Here is a 24,657-nt window from a genome sequence, read left to right as displayed (position 1 = left end):
ATGGCGGTCAGGATGGAGGTACCTTCCGCCAGAGGGAGTAGAGAGATCTTGGTGGTCTCGGCATACTTCCCAGGTGACGTGGACGAAATCCCTCCTCCAGAAATAGCTGCGCTCGTAGCCTACAGCCACCGACACAACATCCCCTTCGTCATAGGGTGCGACGCATATGCACATCACACCGTATGGGGAAGTACCAATATAAACACCAGAGGTGAGTACCTGTTACAGTTTCTCTCTTCCAAGAACATTGACATTTGTAATGTTGGTGACAAGCCCACGTTTGAAAACTCCATTCGTCAGGAAGTTTTGGACTTGACTCTATGTAGTCGGTCTATCTCTGATAAAATAAAAAACTGGCATGTTTCTGAAGAAATATCAATGTCAGACCATAAACACATCATCTTCGAATGGGAAGGGGGTCTAACGATGGAAAAAACGTTTAAAGATCCTAAGAAAACTGATTGGGAATCCTACTCAGCTATCCTACGATCCGAAGAGTACATCATAGAAAGTCACATCAAGTCCATAACACAATTGGAAGATGCGTCCAAATCCATTAAAAACAAAATCCTTAACGCCTACCAAGAGAGCTGTCCAACTAAATCAACTAGTTCGAGTAGAGACGTTCCATGGTGGAATAAAACTCTTGAGAAGCTTAGGAAAACTGCGCGTAGGGAGTTCAATCGTGCTAAGCGAACCGGCGATTGGAGCCTATACAGAAAGGCCCTGACGAACTACAACAAAGAAATAAGGTCAGCCAAACGGAAATCGTGGATTCTAATGTGTGAAAGCATAGAGAATACACCCGTAGTGGCCAGACTCCAAAAACTCTTTCAAAAGACCACTCCAATGGTGTGGGTAGCCTCCGAAAGACGGATGGTTCGCTCACTGTAGAGCCTAGCGATACACTGAGCGAATTGTTAAAGATCCACTTCCTGATTCAATCCCTGAGTCGAGCATCGGCGACCAAGGCACTGGAATTGCTGTCTCAGATCCACAAGAGATCCAATCATGGGTTTCTGGGTCTAAAAAGACGCAATAAAGGTTGCAAAGGAAGCTTTCACTCGGGTCAGGGTTGAGAGGGCTGTGAGATCTTTCGAGCCATTTAAGTCTCCTGGCATGGATGGAATATTTCCAGCGTTGATCCAAAGAGGAGAAAACACTGGTTCCACCCTTGGTTGAGATTTTTAAGGCGAGTCTGATTTTGGGGCACATACCTAACGATTGGCGTCAAATCCGGGCTGTCTTCATTCCGAAGGCAGGCAAGAGAGATAAACGAACCCCAAAGCATTCAGGCCGATAAGTTTATCCTCTGTAATGCTCAAAATTATGGAAAAGGTACTATGCGAGTACATAAATCACAAATTTATGAAAGCAATGCCTTTGTCAAAAAACCAATTCGCTTATCAAAGTGGAAAATCTACGATCTCGGCACTACATACGGTAGTTCAAAAATCGAAAAACACTTAATGCAAAAGAAATTGCTCTTGTAGCATTTCTTGATATTGAGGGCGCATTCGATAACGCTTCTTATTCGTCTATAGGGTCAGCAATGTTGAGGAGAAAATTCGACCCATGCATTGTTACCTGGGTACATGCTATGCTAGCTAATCGGAAAATCTCCTCTGAGCTTAGCGGTTCATACATCACTGTTAAAGCAACAAGGGGGTGTCCGCAAGGCGGAGTGCTTTCTCCTTTGTTGTGGTCACTGGTGGTGGATGAGCTTCTAGACAGCTTAGAGAGAAGAGGCTTCGAAGTGGTTGGATATGCTGATGACGTTGTCATTATTGTACGAGGCAAATTCGAAAGTGTTATCGTGGAAAGAATGCAATCTGCCCTAAATCACACTTTTTCCTGGTGTCAAAAGTATCAACTAGGCATAAATCCTACAAAACTTCCATTATCCCTTTCACCAAACGGAGAAAGGTACAACTGAAACCCTTTTCTTGAATCAAACACAATTAGTTTATTCAAGTGAAGTAAAATATCTAGGTGTCATACTCGACGCAAAGCTTAATTGGAACTCTCATCTCCAATCAGTTGTGCAGAAAGGTCTCAATACACTTTGTGTTTGTTCAAAAACCCTTGGTAAAAGATGGGGCCTAACACCAAGTATGATCATGTGGATATATAAAACCATTGTCCGTCCCAGGACAACTTACGCTTCCCTTGTCTGGTGGCCTAAAACTAATGAGGCTGCTGCAAGGGCTAAGCTCAACAAAATCCAACGCACCGCTTGCATAGCCATCACTGGTGCAGTTTGTAGTACACCCACTTTGGCCCTAGACGCAATGCTTCACCTGCCCCGGTTAGATCAATTCATAAAGCTGGAAGCGGAAAAAAGTGCTCTAAGGTTAAAGAGAACAAAAACACTGCTGTCGGGAGACCTTACGGGTCACCTCAGCATATTAAATGAATTTGCCATAAATCCCGCAATATGAATTTGTAGTGACTGGATGGAAACGGTAGTCAATTATGACTTACCTTACGATGTGTTCATTCCTTCCCGCCAGGAGTGGGAAGGAGGTGGACCCAGCGTTCCAACAGACTCTATAAATTTCTTCACAGATGGTTCGAAAATGAATAATCTGACAGGATCCGGAATCTATGGCCCTACAACAAAATTTCTGTCCACTTAGGACAGTGGCCCTGATATTTCAGGCGGAAATATATGCAATATTAGAATGCGTGTTATTATGCCTGAGGAGAAAGTATAGATTTGCAAAAATATGTATTTTCTCTGACAGCCAAGCAACACTTAAGTCGCTTAATAACTACACTTGTAACTCAAAGCTAGTGTGGGAATGCATTCTGGCTTTGAAAAACTTATCCATACGCAATCGAGTCTACCTATATTGGATCCCAGGACATACGGGTCTAGAGGGAAACGAGATTGCTGATGAGCTAGCCAGGAATGGATCTAATGAAAGGTTCATTGGCCCTGAGCCCTTCTGCGGGATCTCAGACTGCTCTGTAAAATGGAACTGAACAAATATATGGTCAGTCAAATCACATCAAACTGGAATGCACTTCCCCATACGAGCCAATCCAAAAGGCTCGTAACGATTAACCCCAAGAAAACCCAACAACTATTAGGTCTCAACAAAAGGGATCTCAACATCTACACCGGTCTAATAACTGGACACTGCCCCTGCAGATACCATCTACAAAAGATCGGAGCAATCCAAACCTCAAATTGCCGCTTCTGTGACGAGGAGAGAGAAACATCAGAACACATCCTCTGCTATTGCAGTGCACTCACCCAACGTAGGTTCAAAGTTCTCAGCAAGCCCTTTTAGGGCCTGCTGACATATGGATCTTATCCCCCAAGGACGTGGTTGGCTTCATAAAGCTAGTCTCGCCAGAATGGGGGAGTCACATACTGTAACTCAGGATCTCTATTCATCAATAATAGATGGTCTTGAGTTCAGTCGATACCAAGGTATCTCAGTGACAAACATGTTACTGAGATAACTTGCGTATTTCACAGTAAAAGGGTATATCACAATAGTCCTAAAATCTGGACGCAGTGATCTTCACCCGACAAACGAGGATAGGATCTAGAGAGGGTCATTTTCTGGAAAACATCGTTCGCGTTATCCATGGTAACGAGACGTACTCATTCAATGAAAAGTTGTACCCCACATGGCCTTAGATGTAACTAAAATAAATGACAAGCAAATTATGCCCTCGTCCTGACAACGCGGCTTTGCGATTTGATGAGCCTATTACGATTGATTTATACTGCAAGTCAAACGTTGCTCTATATTACTTGACTATGACTATGGACGGTGTGACCAATGACAAGCCTGTTTCCTTTTCCTTTCCTAGTAACGGAGAAGATGGGCGTGCCGGCAACGGTAGCTTTCACGCTTTATCATTTGGACCTCCAATTAGATTGCTAATAAACCCCAAATATAGATCCATAAGCAGTTGAAGTAAGAATGTTAAAGAATATATATCAGTATGCAATCTACGAAATACTCTGTTACAACGCAACGCAACGTAACACATTTTAATATATTGTTATAAAATAAGTCAATTCATATTAGAAAGCATGTAAAAATGTGAGGCCATTTTGTCCCGCTTATGAGTCCATCTAGGAAATGTCCGTATATGAGTATCATCTTTGGGTACCCAGAGCAAAGCAAAAGAGCATAAGCAAAGGACTGCCAATCCGTAGACGACTAGTTTAATTCTCGGTCCGGTCTAGTAATGTAATTTGCTTAACGAATCATATAATCATAGTGAATGTGAAAAGTGTGAAGTGTTTTATGATGATTGAGGCGTGAGAAGTAAGAAAAGAGAAATGAGACGTCTATCCCACTACTGATTTTTCGCTTCTCATTTTTCACTTCGCACTTTCCAAGGTTATAAATGAGAAGCAAAAATGTACAGTGAGAAGTGGGGAGTAGAACGTCTTATTTGTCACTTATTTTATACCTTATTTCCCGCTTCGCACTTTTTACTTTTCACAAAAGTGAGACGCGTTATTCTTCTCTTTTCACTATTCACGCATCATTTCTCACTTCTCAATTATCGCTTCTTATTTCTCACTGCCCACTTCTCACTTTTCACAGTGAGAAGTGAGATGTCTCATTTCTCGCTTTTCTAAACTCAGTTTTTGCTTCTCACTTCTTACTGTGAAGAGTGCGAAGTGGGCAGTGATAAGTGAGAAATAAGAAGCGAGAATTGAGAATGAGTGCATAAAGAAAAAAGAAGCATAACGCTTCTCACTTTTCATTTCTCACTTCTCGCTTCGCACTGTGAAAAGTAAAAAGGGCGAAGCGAGAAATAAGGAATAAGAAGTGAGACGCCCATCATAATTTCTCATTTCTCTCATTTTTTTCGTCCCACTTCCTTTCTGGTGAACAGATGTTTTGGGCCAAACGCTATGTTCGGTCAAACTACTTTTACGACCAAATGACAAGTTCTCGTCTGAAGGACCGTATGCCTGCCTTTGTCGGTCAAATGATATTTTTGGCCGAATGCTTTCGATCAGATGGGTTTCAGACTAATGGTTTGTTCGTCTAAACAATTTTCGGTCTAGTGGCTTTCGGACAAATGACTTTCGGCTGAATGACTTTCGATCAAACGGTTCTTACCCATGTATAAATCTAGGCAAGATTTTGTAGAAATTTAAATTAGCGTAACTTTGTTTGAGATAATCCGATTATAACAAAACTAAGACCATTATTCAGTTAGTTATTTCAGTCAGTCATTTCAGGCGATAATTTGAGTCAGTCTATGATTACCAGAGATGTTTCGGGTTTTTGATGGTATGTTGCGAATGCATTTTGTTTCCTCTGCCTGTCAATGTTTACGATGTGAACTTTTCTTTTATTTCCTCAGAATCTGGAACTTATTTATTACCCATGGTGGCTTCATATCTAGAATTCGTTCAAAGTATGCAAAGATGTTGCCATTTTTGTAAAAATGGTTCCGGAAATATGATCAATAGGGATACCATTTCCTCGGAAACAGACATATCTCTGCGGATTTTTGGTGGTTTATCCTTCAGCAGACAACATTGATCGAAAAATTAGTACTGGATTCTGGGGAAAGCTTGATTAAAGATAAAAGTCCACGCCACAAATAATGTCAAGCACAGGAAAAATGTATTTTCAATCAGAGCATTAGTGATTTATCATAGATATAATCATGATTAATGAATAATGGGTTATTTAATCATTATTCATTAATAATAATCATACACAAAATATGATTTATTCATGATTCATTAATCGTTAATCACAGAATTTTACATTTAATCATTACTCACTAATCATATTTATAATTGTTTTGAATTTATGCATTATTCATCAATCTTAATCATTGAATACATCGTTTTCATTCATTAATCTTTGATCATAATCATATAACTTTTATACATTTGAAAAACCCAATTTGGTGGCCTTAGAGAAAGATTACTTGATTAGCGATCACTAAGCTTACTTATTATTAATCGTATCGGTCATTAATCATTAATCATACACATATTACAATATTAATCACGATTTGTAATCGTTGTTCATATTCCAACCGTTTTATTCATTAATCAGAATCGTTAATCGTTGCAACTAAAATAGCAAAAAGTTAACCGCTCCGTTGGCTGCAGGGTCTATGAACCTCTTTCAAATACCATCAATTGCTAAGAAATATCATTCTTCGTCAAACAACTGCACGGTCAGGTGTTACATTCCGATAGATAAGCGAATTCTTGTTATGTTCAATCTCATGGAGTAGCTGCATAGGCATCTGCGAAAGGTTTGTTTACATCCGATGCACCGCAAGAAGCGGATAGATCGCTGCCCATTTTCCAGAGTCGCAGAGAAAGAGAGTCGCGCACATGATAGGCAAGGAGTGAGAGTCTCGAAAGCCACAAGACCAATTTTTCCTACCCAGCAACCAGTCGATACTGCGAGGCCCCAGTTCCTGGCAAACAGAGATCTACCGCGGAGAAAAGCCCGCTCAGTACCACATTGTCGCTAGAGCGGTTTGGAGTACGTGCGCGCGCGTGTTACGTCGTCTTATCATAGCGCCCAGTTGGTGAACACAAAGTGGTAAAACCTCGTCGTAGGTTTCGATGATCTAAAAGTGATCGGTAATTCGTCGGTATCTTATTACCCAATTTGGGTAGTTCAAAGGTATCGAAAAGTAACGTTGCGAAGAGCTAACAGCGACTCAACTGACGGAGGTAAAAGTGAGTGTGGTTAATTGAATCAGTGGCGGACGAAATCCATAAATGACAAAACTGTAGAAACCCGTTCAGATGTTCCGGTTTGGTGTTTTTTGTTTTGATCCCTCTGGTTGGGTAGCGATGGGCTTAAAGCTTGAGCTGAAGCAGCTGTTCCGCACCATAGATAACCATCACCCCTCTGCAACGTAACTGTGTTTAATATTATGCCCACATCTGTCCACATGGTTGAGATTTGTTAATTCAATGTGCAAAACATTCGGAAGTTTGATAATGGTAGGAGTTGTGAGAAATTTGTTAAATCAGGATTTATCAACATAAAGACAAAATTTACGTAGGACAAGTTGTTGAGCTAATTAATATGCCAACGATCTCTTCGATCGGTACTGGGAGAAATTACTTAAACAAAACTTTTTGAATGGTTCCAAATGACAAATGACATTGACATTAAATGGAGATTATATGCGCCTTTAATGATGTAACAGCAGTTAACATGATATGTACTGAAAATATTCTTTACAAATTAACATTTAATTTGTATTTATTTTCTTTTTTCTGGTGTACAGTTATTTTACATAGATGGTCGGCCACATGGTCCTTCATCTTTGGATTTTTTTTGTAATTAGGTTTAAGTTTTGTACTTGAGAAGTTGATCCTACAAAGTAGCCTGAGCAAATTTTTGTATAATTTGAATGACATATTTAAGTGAACTGCAGTATTTACACTAAAAAGATTCTATAACCGAATTGGGTACTAACGTCCCAACGGATGCCTGTTCACTGTAAAAGCAACGAACCCTGCACTTCTCTTTATACTCACTAATGCGTTCATGTAAGGTTTTTATCCCGGCCCGACGGGGGACCTCAGAAGTTCGTGTCCTGGGAGGAATGTTGAGGATTATCATCAGGAACTTGTTTCGAACTCGTTCACAGGGAAAATGATTTGCTTGTTTACCGCGAGCTTATTTTTCAGGGACAATGACGACCAACGGTTGATCAAGGGTACAGTAGTTTCAACAAAAAGTTACATTTATTCTAGACCTGTGCGCCGGTCATATAATCGACGGATATTTTTCCCAGGCGGCGGCGGCGTGAATCGGCGTGGATGAAAAAATCAATTACTGAAAAAATCAATTTCAACGCGGATTATTGATTTGACACGGTACGAATCACCCGTACAAACATCGACTTCAGTTGAAATTGCCGATCATCAAACAGCACATTCAATAGTCAATTGCTGACGACACTAATCAGAACCTGGATGCAAAATGTAATTTAAATTAAAACTATTTCATTTTCCCTGATTTTGATGAATTACATTTTACAAATACATTTTGCTTCACTTTTCGTAACCTCTGAGCAGTGTTGGGAATGAGATTTCGGTATCACAAGACTAATTTGCTATTACCTTCTTTCAAAAGTTATTTCCAATTCAAGATTTTGATACACTCCAGTCGTTTTACTTCTCAATACATATATCTAAATTTGAAATTCGAACTACTATTTTAAAAAATGGATATAGAATTGGATCCTAAGGCCTTATCTTGTTTATGGTTGTAAACGATAGTGCATCGGTCAAGAATACTTGAACCGATGTTATAAAAAAATCTGGTAAGGTACACTGGGGAAAGTGGAAAAAGGGGGTAAGTGTAACAATCGACTCGAAAAATTGTAATTGTACATACTTTACAATTTTTACCACACCATAACATTGTGCAAGCATATACTTTGATGCTCACACTAATACTATATTAAAATTTGTATAACACAGTTAACGCTTGAGCTGTCATTTGAGGTTTCGAGAAAAGTTAATTTTTGCATTCATAAAATCAATTCTTATTTGCACACATTGTCTTTTTTTCAGTGAATTTACCATGTACCATGAAAGCAAATAATTTAAAGATTTTACACTTACCCCTGGTATCGAACACTGCGGGGGAAGTGGAAAATGTTCTGATCACGCAATTAGTTCCTTCCCTCCAAGGTTTATTTTGATGGCTGTTAATCTTAATATGTTCCTTCTTTTATATCATTGCGATTTCAGTGGTGATTGGACTAATGTACATAAGAAAAAGCCTGATTAGTCCACCTATCAGTATTTCTGCCTTTCACATGTTTTACATGTGAAAAAAATGTATAAGAGAGGAAAAAATAGCACCGGTAAGTGAATATATTCCATAATTCACATTTATTTATATTTATAGCAAGTTTTGCCCTCCTTAGTCGTGCGGTAAGATGCGCGGCTACAAAGCAAGACCATGCTGAGGGTGGCTGGGTTCGATTCCCGGTGCCGGTCTAGACAATTTTCGGATTGGAAATTGTCTCGACTTCCCTGGGCATAAAAGTATCATCGTGTTAGCCTCATGATATACGAATGCAGAAATGGTAACTTGGCTTAGAAACCTCGCAGTTAATAACTGTGGAAGTGCTTAATGAACACTAAGCTGCGAGGCGGCAATGTCCCAATGGGGGATGTAATGCCAACGAAGAAGAAGAAGAAGAGCAAGTTTTGCCGTTGAATGCATTTTTTTGTGCGAACAAATTGGTTAAGGACAAGTGCTTAAAAGTAGGAGATAATTTTGTCCTTGTTTTCCGCACAGACATACATACAAACACGCACACACAGACATGTTATCAATTCGTTAAACTTAGTTGATTAGTTTATAACCCTTTGGGGCGAACCTATAAATTTTACGTACACTTAATGTTCGAGAAGGCAAAACCAGCCCTTCACTAGCTATTACGAGAATTCCTTGGGGATCTATTCCGTTAAGCCAATGAAATTATTCGACGAAAGATACTCAGAGCAATTATCGTTTTGACTTTAGTTATATGTAACTACACATCACAATTGAAGATCAAGGTATCATGGGTTTTCCACTTACCCCATCCCACTGAGTTAAGTGGAAAAACAGCTCCTTATTTTAAAATCTTTTTCCATAAATTTCAAGCAACCAAAATGGTATGAATTACCACACAGTTGGTGCTAAATTGACTGTTTTTGATAGCCCATTTTGATTGAATGCATTTAGATCATTTAAACTGGTTTTACACTAATTCAAACATGCACTATCGATTTTTCCTCTTCCACTTCCCCCAGTGTACCTTAAAAGTTTAAATCAGTAAAAAATAATATTTTTGTGTTTAAGACATTATAAGGCAAAATTTGGGCTGTGCAACATTTCATAACGAATGAACATTCAGCCCAAAACGTCAGGCCCATATATTAACTGTCAAAGGTTGAGTCAAGTGCCCTGCTAGTGCGTTTGAATCATATTATTCCGTACGTCAAACAAGACTGAAAATGTCGTGGAAGCCTTTTTCATCTATTTTTAAATTTCAAATTAAACAATGTTCCTTTCGATTTTTGAGTCGAAAGAAAAACTGACGCGTTCAGGATGACCCAAATGAGCAATGTTTGAGGGGCTGCATATCTAGTTTATTTAGATAATTTGCATAGCTACTTCGCTTAGCTGGTGTGCCCCATGGATCCTGGATTTTTTTCTTTTATTCTTTATTGTTGCTTCTTATTATTTGTTCAGAAAACCGGCAAACAACCTGCATCTTATAAGTAAAATACAACAATTAACATTCAGCGAACACTTAAGTCTAATTAAACGTATACTAAATATTCCTTATTCTATTTCTAATCATTTACTAGTATCTCGAAGAACATTGAATAACTATTGAATCTGGCGTTGTACGGATTCAATGCGAGAAATTCAGGTAGTATAGAACTGGGACCAAACAACAGACGAAAATTCAAGAATAGAACGGACTAAGGACGCAGACAGTAAGGGTTCCGAAAAGATTGACAAACTCTGGAAATGAATCCCAATTGTTGATTTTCCTTGCTGATAATAGTAGTCATATGTTCATTAAAGTTCAATTTAGAATCTAATATAACTCCGAGACCCTCTGTCTGCACGAGTGATAGATCGACCAGATAACGAGTAATCATGTAAGACGGTTATTTTTTTGCGAGAAAACCACTCACACCAGTTATAAAAACAATTAATTAAACATTGGAATTTTGCAGCATCTTGAGGTTTATTTATTGGAAAAAATATCTTCAAAATCGTCTGCGTACAAAAGCCTGCATCGATGAGGTAATCACTTGACTGTATCATTGAAGAATATCGAAAAAAAAATGGAGACCCAAGATTACTGCCTTGGGGAACATCGGAGGTACTGCTAAAAGAGGAGGATGTAGAAGATCCTATCTTAACTTTTAGTGTCCTTCCACGTAAATAAGAATTAAACCAGCTTAAGAACCATGAATTCCAAGCTTTTCTAGTTTTGCCATATGTCCCAGGGGGGATGTAATGCCAATGAAGGAGAAGTTCTTGTACAAATCTCAATAGATGATCAACTGAAAATGAGCACTGGCTCAGTAAGACTGGTACACGATTTCCAACCAAATTGAATATTTTCCCTGTGATTTGGTTGAATATGCCAAAAAAAAATTCTTGGTGGAGTTCCTGAAAGAATTTCTGGAGGAAACTAGGATTTTTTTTCTGAAATTTTTACAGGGATAACTTAGGAAATTTCATTCCTTGATAAAATCCTATGAGACTTTAGCATTAGCATTGGAATAAGCATTGAGCAATCCGCACAAATTCATGGATGGTACAAAAGTAGCTTTTCGTAATGCAACGTACATACCAGTCAAGCAGTTTGACAAACATTGACTGCGCCCCCAAGAAAACGCTTCGGTTGCTGCTTTGTTTGAACGTGTGTGATGTTGTTCGAACAACCATTTGACAGTTGGCGGCTCGGTTGGAAAAAATTAAAACGGTTTGATTTTGGTTTGAGTTGTCGGGGGTGGAGTCAAGATTCGCCGAACATGTTTGAGCATTTGTAGTGAAGTTGCACAAACCGCCATATATTTTTTGATGGTTGGTGCTCAAGTTGGCGCTTCGGTCGTTCGTGTGTGATATTGTTGGTCGAATAAATTGATTGTTCGTGCCGCTGTTGGTAAAACTTGATGGATGTTTGAATAAACGAGAGGTGGAGTCACCGTGTGTACGTTCCATAAGAGAGAAGCATTACTTTCATCCATTACCACAGATATTGATTTGGGACTGATCACTATCTTTTAGATGGAAGCAAGGCACTCTTCAACAGGTGAGATCTGCCCTGGCCACAGTCGTGACCCGGACGAGATATCTAGTCTCGACCGTTCGTCTTAACAATACTCAGCAAACGGAATCTCACTCTGTTTTGACACTGTTTCCATGGAGGCTAAAATCTAAGGTAGCGTATTACACGCTTGAAAGAAATACACTACAATGAGGTATATTTCAAATTGAAATTGAATGATTGCTAATAAATGATTATTTTATTTCCAATATTTCATAGACCTGATCCAATTCTAACTCAATTTAAATCTAATCCATCCGATCCAAATGTTATCCAAAATCCAAACCATATTCAAAACCAATCCGAATCCAATACAATTCCATATTCAAAACCAATCCAAATTCAATTGATCCAATCCAAATCCTTCAAAATCCAATCCAATGCAAATGCAATACAAATCCAATCTAAATCCATTCCAAATCCAAAACAAATTCAATCCATATCCAATCCAAATCGAGTCAAGTGAAATCCAAATCTAATCCAAATTCAATCCAAATCCAAATCCATTCAAACCCAATCCAATTCAAATCCAATCCAAATCAAATCCTAATCTAATCCAATCCAAATCCTATCCAATCCAAATCCATTCCAAATCCAATACGAATCCAATCTAAATCCAATCAAAATCCAATCCATCATAAATCCAAATCCAATCTAAATCCAATTCAAATCTGATCCAAATCCAATCCAAGTCCATTTCAAATCCAATCCAACTCAAATCCAAGCCTAATCCAATTTCAAGTTTCATCCAAATCTTATCTAGTTCCAACCCATTTCCATCTTCTATGCAAATTCAATTCAACTCCAATCCAAATCCTATCCAAATTCAATTCAAATCCAATCCAAATCCAATCATATTCCAATCCTAATCCAATCCAATTTAAATCTAATCCAAATCCAAACGATATACACTCTTAGTTTTTATTTCTGCAGCTCGGCAAAAATCCGCACAGCCGTGCGCCAGCAAAATAAAAAACTGATATTTCAGAAAAAATATATAAAGCTCTTTTAGTGGAATGTATTCAACCGTCCAAGACGAATTAAGTACTCTCCATTTAATTCCACCAATTATTTTCGATATCTTTGCAGATACATATTTCGACCACAACTGTGTGGTCGTCTTCAGTGTCTCGTACTTGACCACACAGTTGTGGTCGAAATACGTATCTGCAAAGATATCAAAAATAATTGGTAAGATTGAATGTGGAGTACATAATTCGTCTTGGACGGTTGATATTTCGGCAAAAATGACGTTTGTTAGCTGATTTTCGGCAAAATATTTGCCGATTTTCAGCAATTTTGACAGAAATCTCGGCAAAAAACATGTTTGCTGGGGCACGGCTGTGCGAATCTCGGTAAAAGTTAAACATTTAGCTGAGATCCCGGTAAAAAAAATTAGGTGTGTACGATCCAAATCCAATCTAAATACAATTGAAATTCAATCATATTCCAATCCTTATCCAGTCCAATCCAAATCCAATCCAGATTCAATTAAACTCCTAATCCAAATCTCATCCAAATCTAGTCTTATCCAACCCATTTTCATCTTCTATGCAAATTCAATTCAAATCCAATCCACATACAATCCAAATCCAATCCTATTGCAATCCAATCCAAATCCAATCTAAATACTATTCAAATCCAATCAAAATCCAATCCAATTCCAGTCCTAATCCAATGCAATTCAAATCCTATTTAAATCCAATCCAAAACCAATCAAAGTCCAATATAAATCCAATCCAAATTCAATCTAATCCAAATCCTATCCAAATTCAAATACCATCCAAAACCAATCCGTCCAATTAAAATTCAATCCAAATCCAGCTCAAATCCAATTCAAATCTGATCCAAATCCAATCCAAGTCCATTTCAAATCCAATCCAACTCATATCCAAGCCAAATCCAATTCCAAATCTCATCCAAATCTAATCTAGTTCCAACCCATTTCCATCTTCTATGCAAATTCAATTCAACACCAATCCAAATCCTATCCAAATCTAACCCAAATACTATCTACATCCTATCCAAATCCAATTCATATACAATCCAAATCCAATCCTATTCCAAACCAATCAAAATCCAATCTAAATCATATTCAAATCCAATCAAAATCCAATCCAAATCTAGTCATAATCCAATCCAATCCAAATCATATTTCAATTATAATCAAGTCCAAACCAAATCCAATCCATATCCAATTCAAACCCAATCCAATCCAGATTCAATCAGAATCCAGTCCAAAACCAATCTAATCCAATCCAAATCTAATCTAAATCAATTCCTATCCAAATTCAAATGCCATCCAAAACCAATCCAAGTCCATTTTTAATCTAATCTAAGTCCATTTTAAATCCAATCCAAGCCCATTTTAAATTCAATCCAATTTGAATCCAAGCCTAATCCAATTCCAAACCTCGTCCAATCCAGTTTCAATCCATTTCCATCTCTTATGCAAATTCAATTTAACTCCAATTTAAAAGTGCAAACACTAAAATCTAAGGTAGCGTGTTACACGCTTGAAAGAAATACACTACAATGAGGTATATTTCAAATCGAAATTGAATGATTGCTAATAACACAAATGATTATTTTATTTCCAATATTTCATAGACCTGATCTTATATACTACAGCCACGTCCTTGTGAATGCTGGGGAAGGAGACGGATTATTATTTGAACACCTACTTAAGAAAGATGCAGAGAACTCTACGATTTCTCATCACAGTAACTTTCGATCACCGAACTAGGTAAAATTTGACTGATTGGGAAAGTTTTTTTTGATCACCGTACATGACTCAATTATTATTGATTTATTGGAATTTATCGGTGAGTACAACATCTAAAGCTCAAAGTAAGAGGGAGCGCAACAATGAAGAACAGTATGGATAGGTGTCACAAGCGAGCGACGAGTATGAAGCGAACAGAAATTGAAATTTTAGTAGAGGGCCAGTTGTGAGAACAACATTGTTGAAATCGCTGTTATTCTGCCTAACGTCCACCCAGGAACGGCTTGGGTAGTAGCATGGTGACTACTCTTACCAAGACAGGCTCTTACTTTGAGCTTTAGATGTTGTACTCACCGATAAATGCCAATAAATCAATAATGATTAAAATTTGACTGAGTTTTTGAACAGCTGACTTAAGTCGGTAATTAGTTCAATTACTGAAAAATGGTCCGGAGTTGTCAAAAAGTATCAAAGTATCAAAAAGTAAAAGTCAGTACATGTTATTACTGAGTTATTCGGTCAACTTTTTGTTTACTTTTCGTTTGCTGAGTTTTTCAGTGAACAATATTTTCTAAGTTATGATCCAAAGCTCTTCGCAGCAATTTTCCGGTGCGCCATTCTAACAGTTTCTACTGGCACATAACTTTTTCCACTTTCTTGGCAAACAATAAGCATATAAATAATCCCAGATCGGCTAAATTTTTCGTTTCAGCAGTGTAGATAAACTGTGAAACATGATGCCGTCGTGATGAACTTCAAAACGCGATAAAAATGTTTTGAAGTTGTCATTCTTTTTTGATGAAAACTCAGTAAAAAATGTATATGTCGAACACTCAGTAATTACTTTTACTGACTCCTGGTGCAATGTCAGTAAACATCAAGCATCACCGAAACCCAGTTTACTAAAAATTACTGTAGAGTGTGAACAATTACAGAAAATCAGTCATATCCAATGGAATTGCTGATGTTCTTGGCTTTTTTCTGATTTATGAGCCCGACTAGAAAAGCATAACTAAAACTTAACACAATTTTAACATATTGTGATCTTTATAACTTATTTTGATACAATTTTGTTCTTAGTAGCCATTATCTTTCAAATGTTGTAACAGGATTTTAACATAATAAGATTTAAAAATGCTTAATACCGAATTGCCCAACAGTAGGCAATTAAAATAGATGTAGCAAAGTCTACTGCCATAGATGTCACAAACGCTGATATAATTTGAAAAAGTTGTCTAATTTGTAATGTTCTTAGTTTCATGTTCTTGAACAATATTTTTGTTCAGAAAAAACTATTATTTCTGAATGTCGATCACAATCTGGAGAGCTATCACGACCTGTAACTGCACAGTAAACAATATATTTTGTATCTGATTCTGTTATAAATTTTTAACAAAATATGATATTTTTATGATAAAATTGTAACAAAATTTGCAAGTTTTTTGTTTTGAGTAGTGTAATTTTTGATAGAAATTTTGATATTTTAACAACATCCTGCACCATATTTCTAACAAATTTTGTTATAAAATTTTTGTGTAACATAATAACATATGATGATATAATTTTGATATGACCTTCTAGTCGTCCTACCTAATTGAGCGTAAAGCGTACGTGCGCATTAACGGAACCTGCTTGGATTTTTTCGCTATCTCATCCGGCGTTCCACAAGGAAGTAACCTATGTCCACTCATATTTGTGCTTTTTGTGAATGATCTTTGCACCATAATTAAATCCCCGAAAGCGATGTTCGCTGATGACTTGAATTTCTTTCGAGTTGTGTCATCATTGGTAGAATCCCGACTAGAATAGCATAACTAAAACTTAACACAATTTTAACATATTGTGATCTTTATGACTTATTTTGATACAATTTTGTTCTTAGTAGCCATTATCTTTCAAATGCTGTAACTGGATTTTAACATAATAAGATTTAAAAAATGCTTAATATCTAATTGCCCAACATTAGGCAATTAAAGTAGATGTAGCAAAGTCTCCTGCAATATATATCACAAACGCTGATATAATTTGGAAAAGTTGTCTAATTTGTAATGTTCTTAGTTTCATGTTCTTGAAAAATATTCTTGTGCAGAAAGAAAGTAATATTTCTGAATGTTGATCACAGTCTGGAGACCTATCACGACCTGTAACTGCACAGTAAACAATATATTTTGTATCTGATTCTGTTTTAAGTTTCTAACAAAATATGTTATTTTTATGATAAAATTGTAACAAAATTTTATAGTTTTTTGTTTCGAGTAGTGTAATTTTTGATAGAAATTTTGATATTTTAACAACATCCTGCACCATATTTCTAACGAATTTTGTTAGAATAATTTTGTATAACATAATAACATATGAGGATATAACTTTGATATGACCTTATAGTCGGGAGGCTAAACCGAAAAAAAATATTAACGAACATAGCAACGAGAATAAGTGTGTAAGTGCCACGGGTGGTTTTGGAATTGTTAGTGTGAAAAGGAATCGTTTTGGTAGAACGTGAAACACAGAAAAAACTAAGATAGAAACACAATGTAGGAAAGGGACGAGTCTGGGATTGAAACCACGATGTCCTCCTTATTAAGGCAGAAGCGATAGCCACTGAACCACCGAGCAAGTTCGGTAATATCCTATGAGAATTTCTACGGAAATTAATATACGTTTTCTTTCGAAAATCTATTCATGTTCTCTTTCGGAAATTCCTTTAGCAAAATCATACAATATTCCTGTTGGAATTCATTCGGAAATTTATTAGGGAATGAAATAGTTTCCGATGGGATTTCTAAAAGAATTTCCGAGGGAATATCTTGAAGAATTTTCAAAGAGATTCCTAAAGAAGTTTCCGTGAGAATTTCCGAAGTAATGTTAATAATGCGAAACAGTTTTTAAAGGCATTTCCGAAAAACGTTTCGAAGAAATTTCCGAAGGAACTTAGGGAATCAAAGGAATTCCCGAAGAAAAATCAGAAGGAACCTTTCAAGGAAACTTCGAAGAAATCCCTACAGACATTTGCAAAAATCCGAATGTATTACTGAAAGATTTTCGGAAAGAACTGAAGGCATTTTTGAAGGAATCCCTGCAGGAAGTCCTGAAGAAATTCCCGGAGAATGTTTCAATGGAATTGCCGGAAAAAGTTCTGAAGAAATTTCTTAGCCATCCCGACTAGAAGGTCATATCAAAATTATATCAACATATGTTACTATCCCGACAAAATTTGTAAGAAACATGGTGCAGGATGTTGCTAAAATATCTAAATTTCTATCAAAAATTACACGCCTGGAAACAAAAAATTATCAAGTTTTGTTACAATTTTAAAAAAAAAAACATATTTTGTTAGAAATTTATAACAGAATCAGATACAAAATATATTGTTTTGTGGAGTTGAAAATTTTCACAGGTCGTGAAAAGGTCCCCGACTAGGAAGGCAAAACAAGATTATAACATGATTGTAACAACATCAGTTATTTATAACAACCTTTGATATAATCGAGTTATGATACATCATTATCACATTTTTTTATTAACAAAATTATAACAGAATTAGTTATGTTTCATTGTTTTGTTAGAAAATTTAGTTATTTTAACAACATCATGAACCAAGTTTATAACAGTCTATGTTAGAAAACTGTTGAACTTAGTAACACAATATGATATAAATATGTTATTCTCCCCTGATTGGGTCTCCAGATCAACTAGTAGAAAATTTGTTTTTGTCTGAACAACAATATTTCTTAAGAACATAAAACTAACAACAATACAAATTAGGCAACCTTTTCAAATTATATCAGCGTTGTGATATCTATGGCTGGGAGAGTTTGCTGCATCTATTTTTATTGCCTATTGTTAGGCAATTCGGTATTGAGCATTTTTTAAATCATATTATGATAAAAACCTGTTACAACATTTGAAAAATAATGGCTACTAAGAACAAAATTGTTTTTTTTTTACCAGTTCATTTATTTGGTAGGCTCAGTCGTGTGTGACACTTTGCGGAGCCGCAGTTCTTAAGTATGATATTTTTACATGGTATATCATCTTATCTTAACAATTAGTTGGGAGGGGACATAGACCATAATACTCGTGGCGACTCAAGGTTAAAAAACTTAATACAGGACGGACGGGGTAGGGATTTGGGTTTAGGTTATTTCAGCTGCTCATCCGGGCGGTTGACGTTGAACGTTGAAAACGATTTTGCGTAGCGTCGTGCTCGATTTTGGTTCGTCAGGGAGCATCTTCCGGATGGCCAGAGCTTCGGAGTACATGGTACAGAGAAACAGAATCGGACAAGAAAAAAAAAACTGAGAAAGAGAAGAATATAGGCTTTGATATCAGCCAAGCAAAGGAAGGCTTAGATGGCCTGCATATATATCACATCGCGATCTCCCAAAACACCTCTTATATCCCGGAAGGGTTGTTTACCTCGGGCCACAAGGGTATCCAATAGTTGCTCTCTGGAGGCGTCATTTTCCGAGCAATACCAAACTACGTGATCGATGTCATCGTAACCGGCTCCGCACCTACATAGGTTGCTATCGACCAGGTTTATTCTGTAGAGATGTGTGTTTAGTGAATAGTGATTGGACATAAGCCTCGACATCGTGCGAATGAAGCCTCGACTTAAGTCTTCACTTCTGAACCACGCTCGCGCAGAAACTTTTGGGAACTATGGAAAATAGCCACCGTCCAAGTTCATTGTGTGACCACAAATTTTTTGCCAATTTTGAAGAGTACTCTGACGGACTAATGGGAAAAACTCGTTCGAGATTTGTCTATCATAAACTTCACCTTCCTGTGCGCCCACCTTTGCTAGCGAGTCCGCCATCTCATTGCCATAGATTAGGCAATGGGATGGGACCCATACAAAGGTAATCTTGAATGATCTTTCGACCATATCACGCATCTGCTCTCTTATAGTTGTAAGAAAGTAAGATGCGTGCTTAACAGGTTTCATCGACCGGAGTGCCTCGATAGAACTAAGACTTTCCGAGAAGATGAAATAATGGTCTACGGGCTGATTGGAAATTATCCCCAAAGCGAAGTTAATTGCTGCCAGCTCAGCAACATAAACCGAACACGGTTCCTGAAGTTTTCGGAAGGTGGTTGAACTTACGTTGAAAACACCGAAGCCAGTGGATCCGTTAATGCGAGAACCATCAGTGAAATATCTGTTATTGCAATTGACATTAGCATTAGCATTGCATTAGCATTGAGCAATTCGCACAAATTCGTAGGTGGTACAAGCCAAGACTATTGTATGAGAGTAGCATCATTTTCATCCGTTACCACAGATATTGATTTGGGACTAATAACTATCTCTTAGATGGAAGCAATGCACTCTCCAATAGTCGAGATCTGTCCTGGCCACGTCCTTGCGAATGCTGAGGAAGGGGAAGGATGGTTTGTTGGACACCTACTTAAAGCAACGTACACACCAGTCAAGCAGTTCGACGAACATTGACTCCGCCCCCAAGAAAACGCTTCGGTTGCTGCTTTGTTTGAACGTGTGTGAAGTTGTTCGAACAACCATTTGACAGAAATGGACAAATTGATATGAAATTTGCGAAAAAGAATCCACGTGTCTTGGAGGGACTCGAACCCTCAACCTCCTACTCTCTAGATAGGCGTGATAACCCCTACACAACAAGACCACTTAAAGGTCACGTTTGCGGAAAAGCCATCAGAATCCGAGTACCAACCTCCACCGCGGTTAGCTCTCTTTTTTGCAAATTGAATATCTTTCGGATGCTTGATTTGCCCAATCTCCACATTTGCTTTACTGTTGTATATCCACAGCCAAGCGAGTGCACATTGTTTATTAAACGAGAGGATCGCACTCCATGCCCCCAGCAACGGACTGGGCAGGACGGTATAGAATGCGAATTCAATCGCACTCTGCTGTGCCAAAGGCTTGCTTGGCTAAAGCATTTGATGAGTTTGATTGCCTTTACGTAAACGGTCGCGTGTACTCAGACGACTAATGACGGTGAAAGACCGACACTTGATTACAATTAATTGCATATTATTCGGCAACTCGGCCGTACGAAAACCATTTTTTGTTAAATATCATGGCTGCGGATATGCACAGAACATGTTTTGTAATGAACAAATTGGAATTTGCGAAAAAGAATCCACGTGTCTTGGAGGGACTCGAACCCTCAACCTCCTACTCACAAGATAATCTCTACACAACAAGATCACAAGGTCACGATTGCGGAAAATCCATCAGAATCCAAGTACCAACCTCCATCGTAGTTAGGTTTTTTTTTGCAAATTGTATATCTTTCGGATGCTTGATCTGCCCAATTATCATATGTGCTTTCCTGTTGTATATCCATTGCCAAGCGAGCACACATTGTTTATTAAACGAGAGGATCGCACTCCATGCCCCCAGCAACGGACTGGGCGGGACGGTATAGAATGCGAATTCAATCGCACTCTGCTGTGCCAAAGGCTTGCTTGGCTAAAGCATTTGATGAGTTTGATTGCCTTTACGTAAACGGTCGCGTGTACTCAGACGACTAATGACGGTGAAAGACCGACACTTGATTACAATTAATTGCATATTATTCGGCAACTCGGCCGTACGAAAACCATTTTTTGTTAAATATCTTGGCTGTGCATATGCACAGCATATGTTTCGAAATGGACAAATTGATATGAAATTTGCGAAAAAGAATCCACGTGTCTTGGAGGGACTCAGACCCTCAACCTCCTACTCTCTAGATAGGCGTGATAACCCCTACACAACAAGACCATAAAGGTCACGTTTGCGGAAAAGCCATCAGAATCCGAGTACCAACCTCCACCGCGGTTAGCTCTCTTTTTGCAAATTGAATATCTTTCGGATGCTTGATTTGCCCAATCTCCACATTTGCTTTACTGTTGTATATCCACAGCCAAGCGAGTGCACATTGTTTATTAAACGAGAGAGGATCGCACTCCATGCCCCCAACAACGGACTGGGCAGGACGGTATAGAATGCGAATTCAATCGCACTCTGCTGTGCCAAAGGCTTGCTTGGCTAAAGCATTTGATGAGTTTGATTGCCTTTACGTAAACGGTCGCGTGTACTCAGACGACTAATGACGGTGAAAGACCGACACTTGATTACAATTAATTGCATATTATTCGGCAACTCGGCCGTACGAAAACCATTTTTTGTTAAATATCTTGGCTGTGCATATGCACAGGCTATGTTTCGAAATGGACAAATTGATATGAGATTTGCGAAAAAGAATCTACGTGCCTTGGAGGACCCTCAACCTCCTACTCTCTAGATAGGCGTGGTAACCCCTACACAACAAGACCACTTAAAGGTCACGTTTGCGGAAAAGCCATCAGAATCCGAGTACCAACCTCCACCGCGGTTAGCTCTCTTTTTTGCAAATTGAATATCTTTCGGATGCTTGAGAGTAGGAGGTTGAGGGTTCGAGTCCCTCCAAGACACGTGGATTCTTTTTCGCAAATTTCATATCAATTTGTCCATTTCGAAACATATGCTGTGCATATGCACAGCCAAGATATTTAACAAAAAAATGGTTTTCGTACGGCCGAGTTGCCGAATAATATGCAATTAATTGTAATCAAGTGTCGGTCTTTCACCGTCATTAGTCGTCTGAGTACACGCGACCGTTTACGTAAAGGCAATCAAACTCATCAAATGCTTTAGCCAAGCAAGCCTTTGGCACAGCAGAGTGCGATTGAATTCGCATTCTATACCGTCCCGCCCAGTCCGTTGCTGGGGCATGGAGTGCGATCCTCTCGTTTAATAAACAATGTGCACTCGCTTGGCTGTGGATATACAACAGTAAAGCAAATGTGGAGATTGGGCAAATCAAGCATCCGAAAGATATTCAATTTGCAAAAAGAGAGCTAACCGCGGTGGAGGTTGGTACTGGATTCTGATGGCTTTTCCGCAAACGTGACCTTTAAGTGGTCTTGTTGTGTAGGGGTTATCACGCCTATCTAGAGAGTAGGAGGTTGAGGGTTCGAGTCCTCCAAGACACGTGGATTCTTTTCGCAAATTTCATATCAATTTGTCCATTTCGAAACATATGCTGTGCATATGCACAGCCAAGATATTTAACAAAAAAATGGTTTTCGTACGGCCGAGTTGCTGAATAATATGCAATTAATTGTAATCAAGTGTCGGTCTTTCACCGTCATTAGTCGTCTGAGTACACGCGACCGTTTACGTAAAGGCAATCAAACTCATCAAATGCTTTAGCCAAGCAAGCCTTTGGCACAGCAGAGTGCGATTGAATTCGCATTCTATACCGTCCCGCCCAGTCCGTTGCTGGGGGGCATGGAGTGCGATCCTCTCGTTTAATAAACAATGTGCACTCGCTTGGCTGTGGATATACAACAGTAAAGCAAATGTGGAGATTGGGCAAATCAAGCATCCGAAAGATATTCAATTTGCAAAAAGAGAGCTAACCGCGGTGGAGGTTGGTACTGGATTCTGATGGCTTTTCCGCAAACGTGACCTTTAAGTGGTCTTGTTGTGTAGGGGTTATCACGCCTATCTAGAGAGTAGGAGGTTGAGGGTTCGAGTCCCTCCAAGACACGTGGATTCTTTTTCGCAAATTTCATATCAATTTGTCCATTTCGAAACATATGCTGTGCATATGCACAGCCAAGATATTTAACAAAAATGGTTTTCGTACGGCCGAGTTGCCGAATAATATGCAATTAATTGTAATCAAGTGTCGGTCTTTCACCGTCATTAGTCGTCTGAGTACACGCGACCGTTTACGTAAAGGCAATCAAACTCATCAAATGCTTTAGCCAAGCAAGCCTTTGGCACAGCAGAGTGCGATTGAATTCGCATTCTATACCGTCCCGCCCAGTCCGTTGCTGGGGGGCATGGAGTGCGATCCTCTCGTTTAATAAACAATGTGCACTCGCTTGGCTGTGGATATACAACAGTAAAGCAAATGTGGAGATTGGGCAAATCAAGCATCCGAAAGATATTCAATTTGCCAAAAAGAGAGCTAACCGCGGTGGAGGTTGGTACTCGGATTCTGATGGCTTTTCCGCAAACGTGACCTTTAAGAGGTCTTGTTGTGTAGGGGGTTATCACGCCTTCCTAGAGAGAAGGAGGTTGAGGGTTCGAGTCCCTCCAAGACACGTGGATTCTTTTTCGCAAATTTCATATCAATTTGTCCATATGCTGTGCATATGCACAGCCAAGATATTTAACAAAAAAAATGGTTTTCGTACGGCCGAGTTGCCGAATAATATGCAATTAATTTTAACCATTTGACAGTTGGCGGCTCGGTTGGAAAAAATTAAAACGTTTTGATTTTGGTTTGAGTTGTGGGGGGTGGAGTCAAGGTTCGCCGAACATGTTTGAGCATTTGTAGTGAAGTTGCACAAACCCCCATATATTTTTTGATGGTTGGTGCTCAAGTTGGCGCTTCGGTCGTTCGTGTGTGATATTGTTGGTCAAATAAATTGATTGTTCGTGCCGCTGTTGGTAAAACTTGATGGATGTTTGAATAAACGAGAGGTGGAGTCAATGTTGGTCAAACTGCTTGACCGTGTGTACGTTCCATAAGAAAGATGCAGAGAACTCTACGACCTCTCATAGGTGCCACGGGAGGTTTTGGGATTGCGTGGAAGGTTATAACAGTAGGAATCGTTTTGGTAGAACGTGAAACACAGAAAGAACTAAGATAGAAATACAAAGCAGGAAAGGGACGAGCCTGGAATTGAACCCACGACCTCCTGCTTATAAGGCAGAAGCGGTAGCCACTAGACCACCGAGCTCGTTATCTGTTATTGCAATTGACATGTTCATATTTTTCAGAAAAAATGGAAGGGATAGATATTTGTCGAAGATGATCTGGTATTCCTTGAATAGCGTGTTTCATGGACAGATCGTATTCAATTGAGGAACTGTCGTTGGTGAAGTGAACTCGAGGTGGATTATAACATGGAAGACAGAGATCTGACGATATGTAGTTGAGATAGACTCGCAGGTATCTTGAACGATGAGCCAGTTCAAGCATATTATCGAAGTTTTCTAATACAAGTGTGCTACTTGTTCCACATTTGATCAGTATTCTAAGTGAGAGCTCCCAGTAACGGTG

General features: G+C 38.6%; 1 protein-coding gene across 5 annotated transcripts in view; it reads left to right on the top strand.

Annotated features, from left to right (window-relative positions):
- The first annotated feature begins 6,439 nt into the window (after nucleotides 1–6,439).
- The window catches only part of LOC134214745 (uncharacterized), a 45,541-nt gene continuing 27,323 nt past the window's right edge, over nucleotides 6,440–24,657 (top strand). For 2 of the 5 annotated variants that reach the window (XM_062694071.1, XM_062694068.1), the window contains exon 1: nucleotides 6,444–6,697. The gene's annotated coding sequence lies outside the window, so the exon portion shown is untranslated. Of the gene's footprint in view, nucleotides 6,704–24,657 lie in introns of all 5 variants that reach the window. The other 3 variants (XM_062694070.1, XM_062694069.1, XM_062694072.1) reach the window with 2 other exon arrangements.

The sequence above is a fragment of the Armigeres subalbatus genome, chromosome 2 (genome assembly GCF_024139115.2).
Source record: "Armigeres subalbatus isolate Guangzhou_Male chromosome 2, GZ_Asu_2, whole genome shotgun sequence".
Taxonomy (NCBI): domain Eukaryota; kingdom Metazoa; phylum Arthropoda; class Insecta; order Diptera; family Culicidae; genus Armigeres; species Armigeres subalbatus.
The sequence above is the reverse complement of the archived record's forward strand: the minus strand, read 5'-3'. Positions and strand labels throughout refer to the sequence as shown.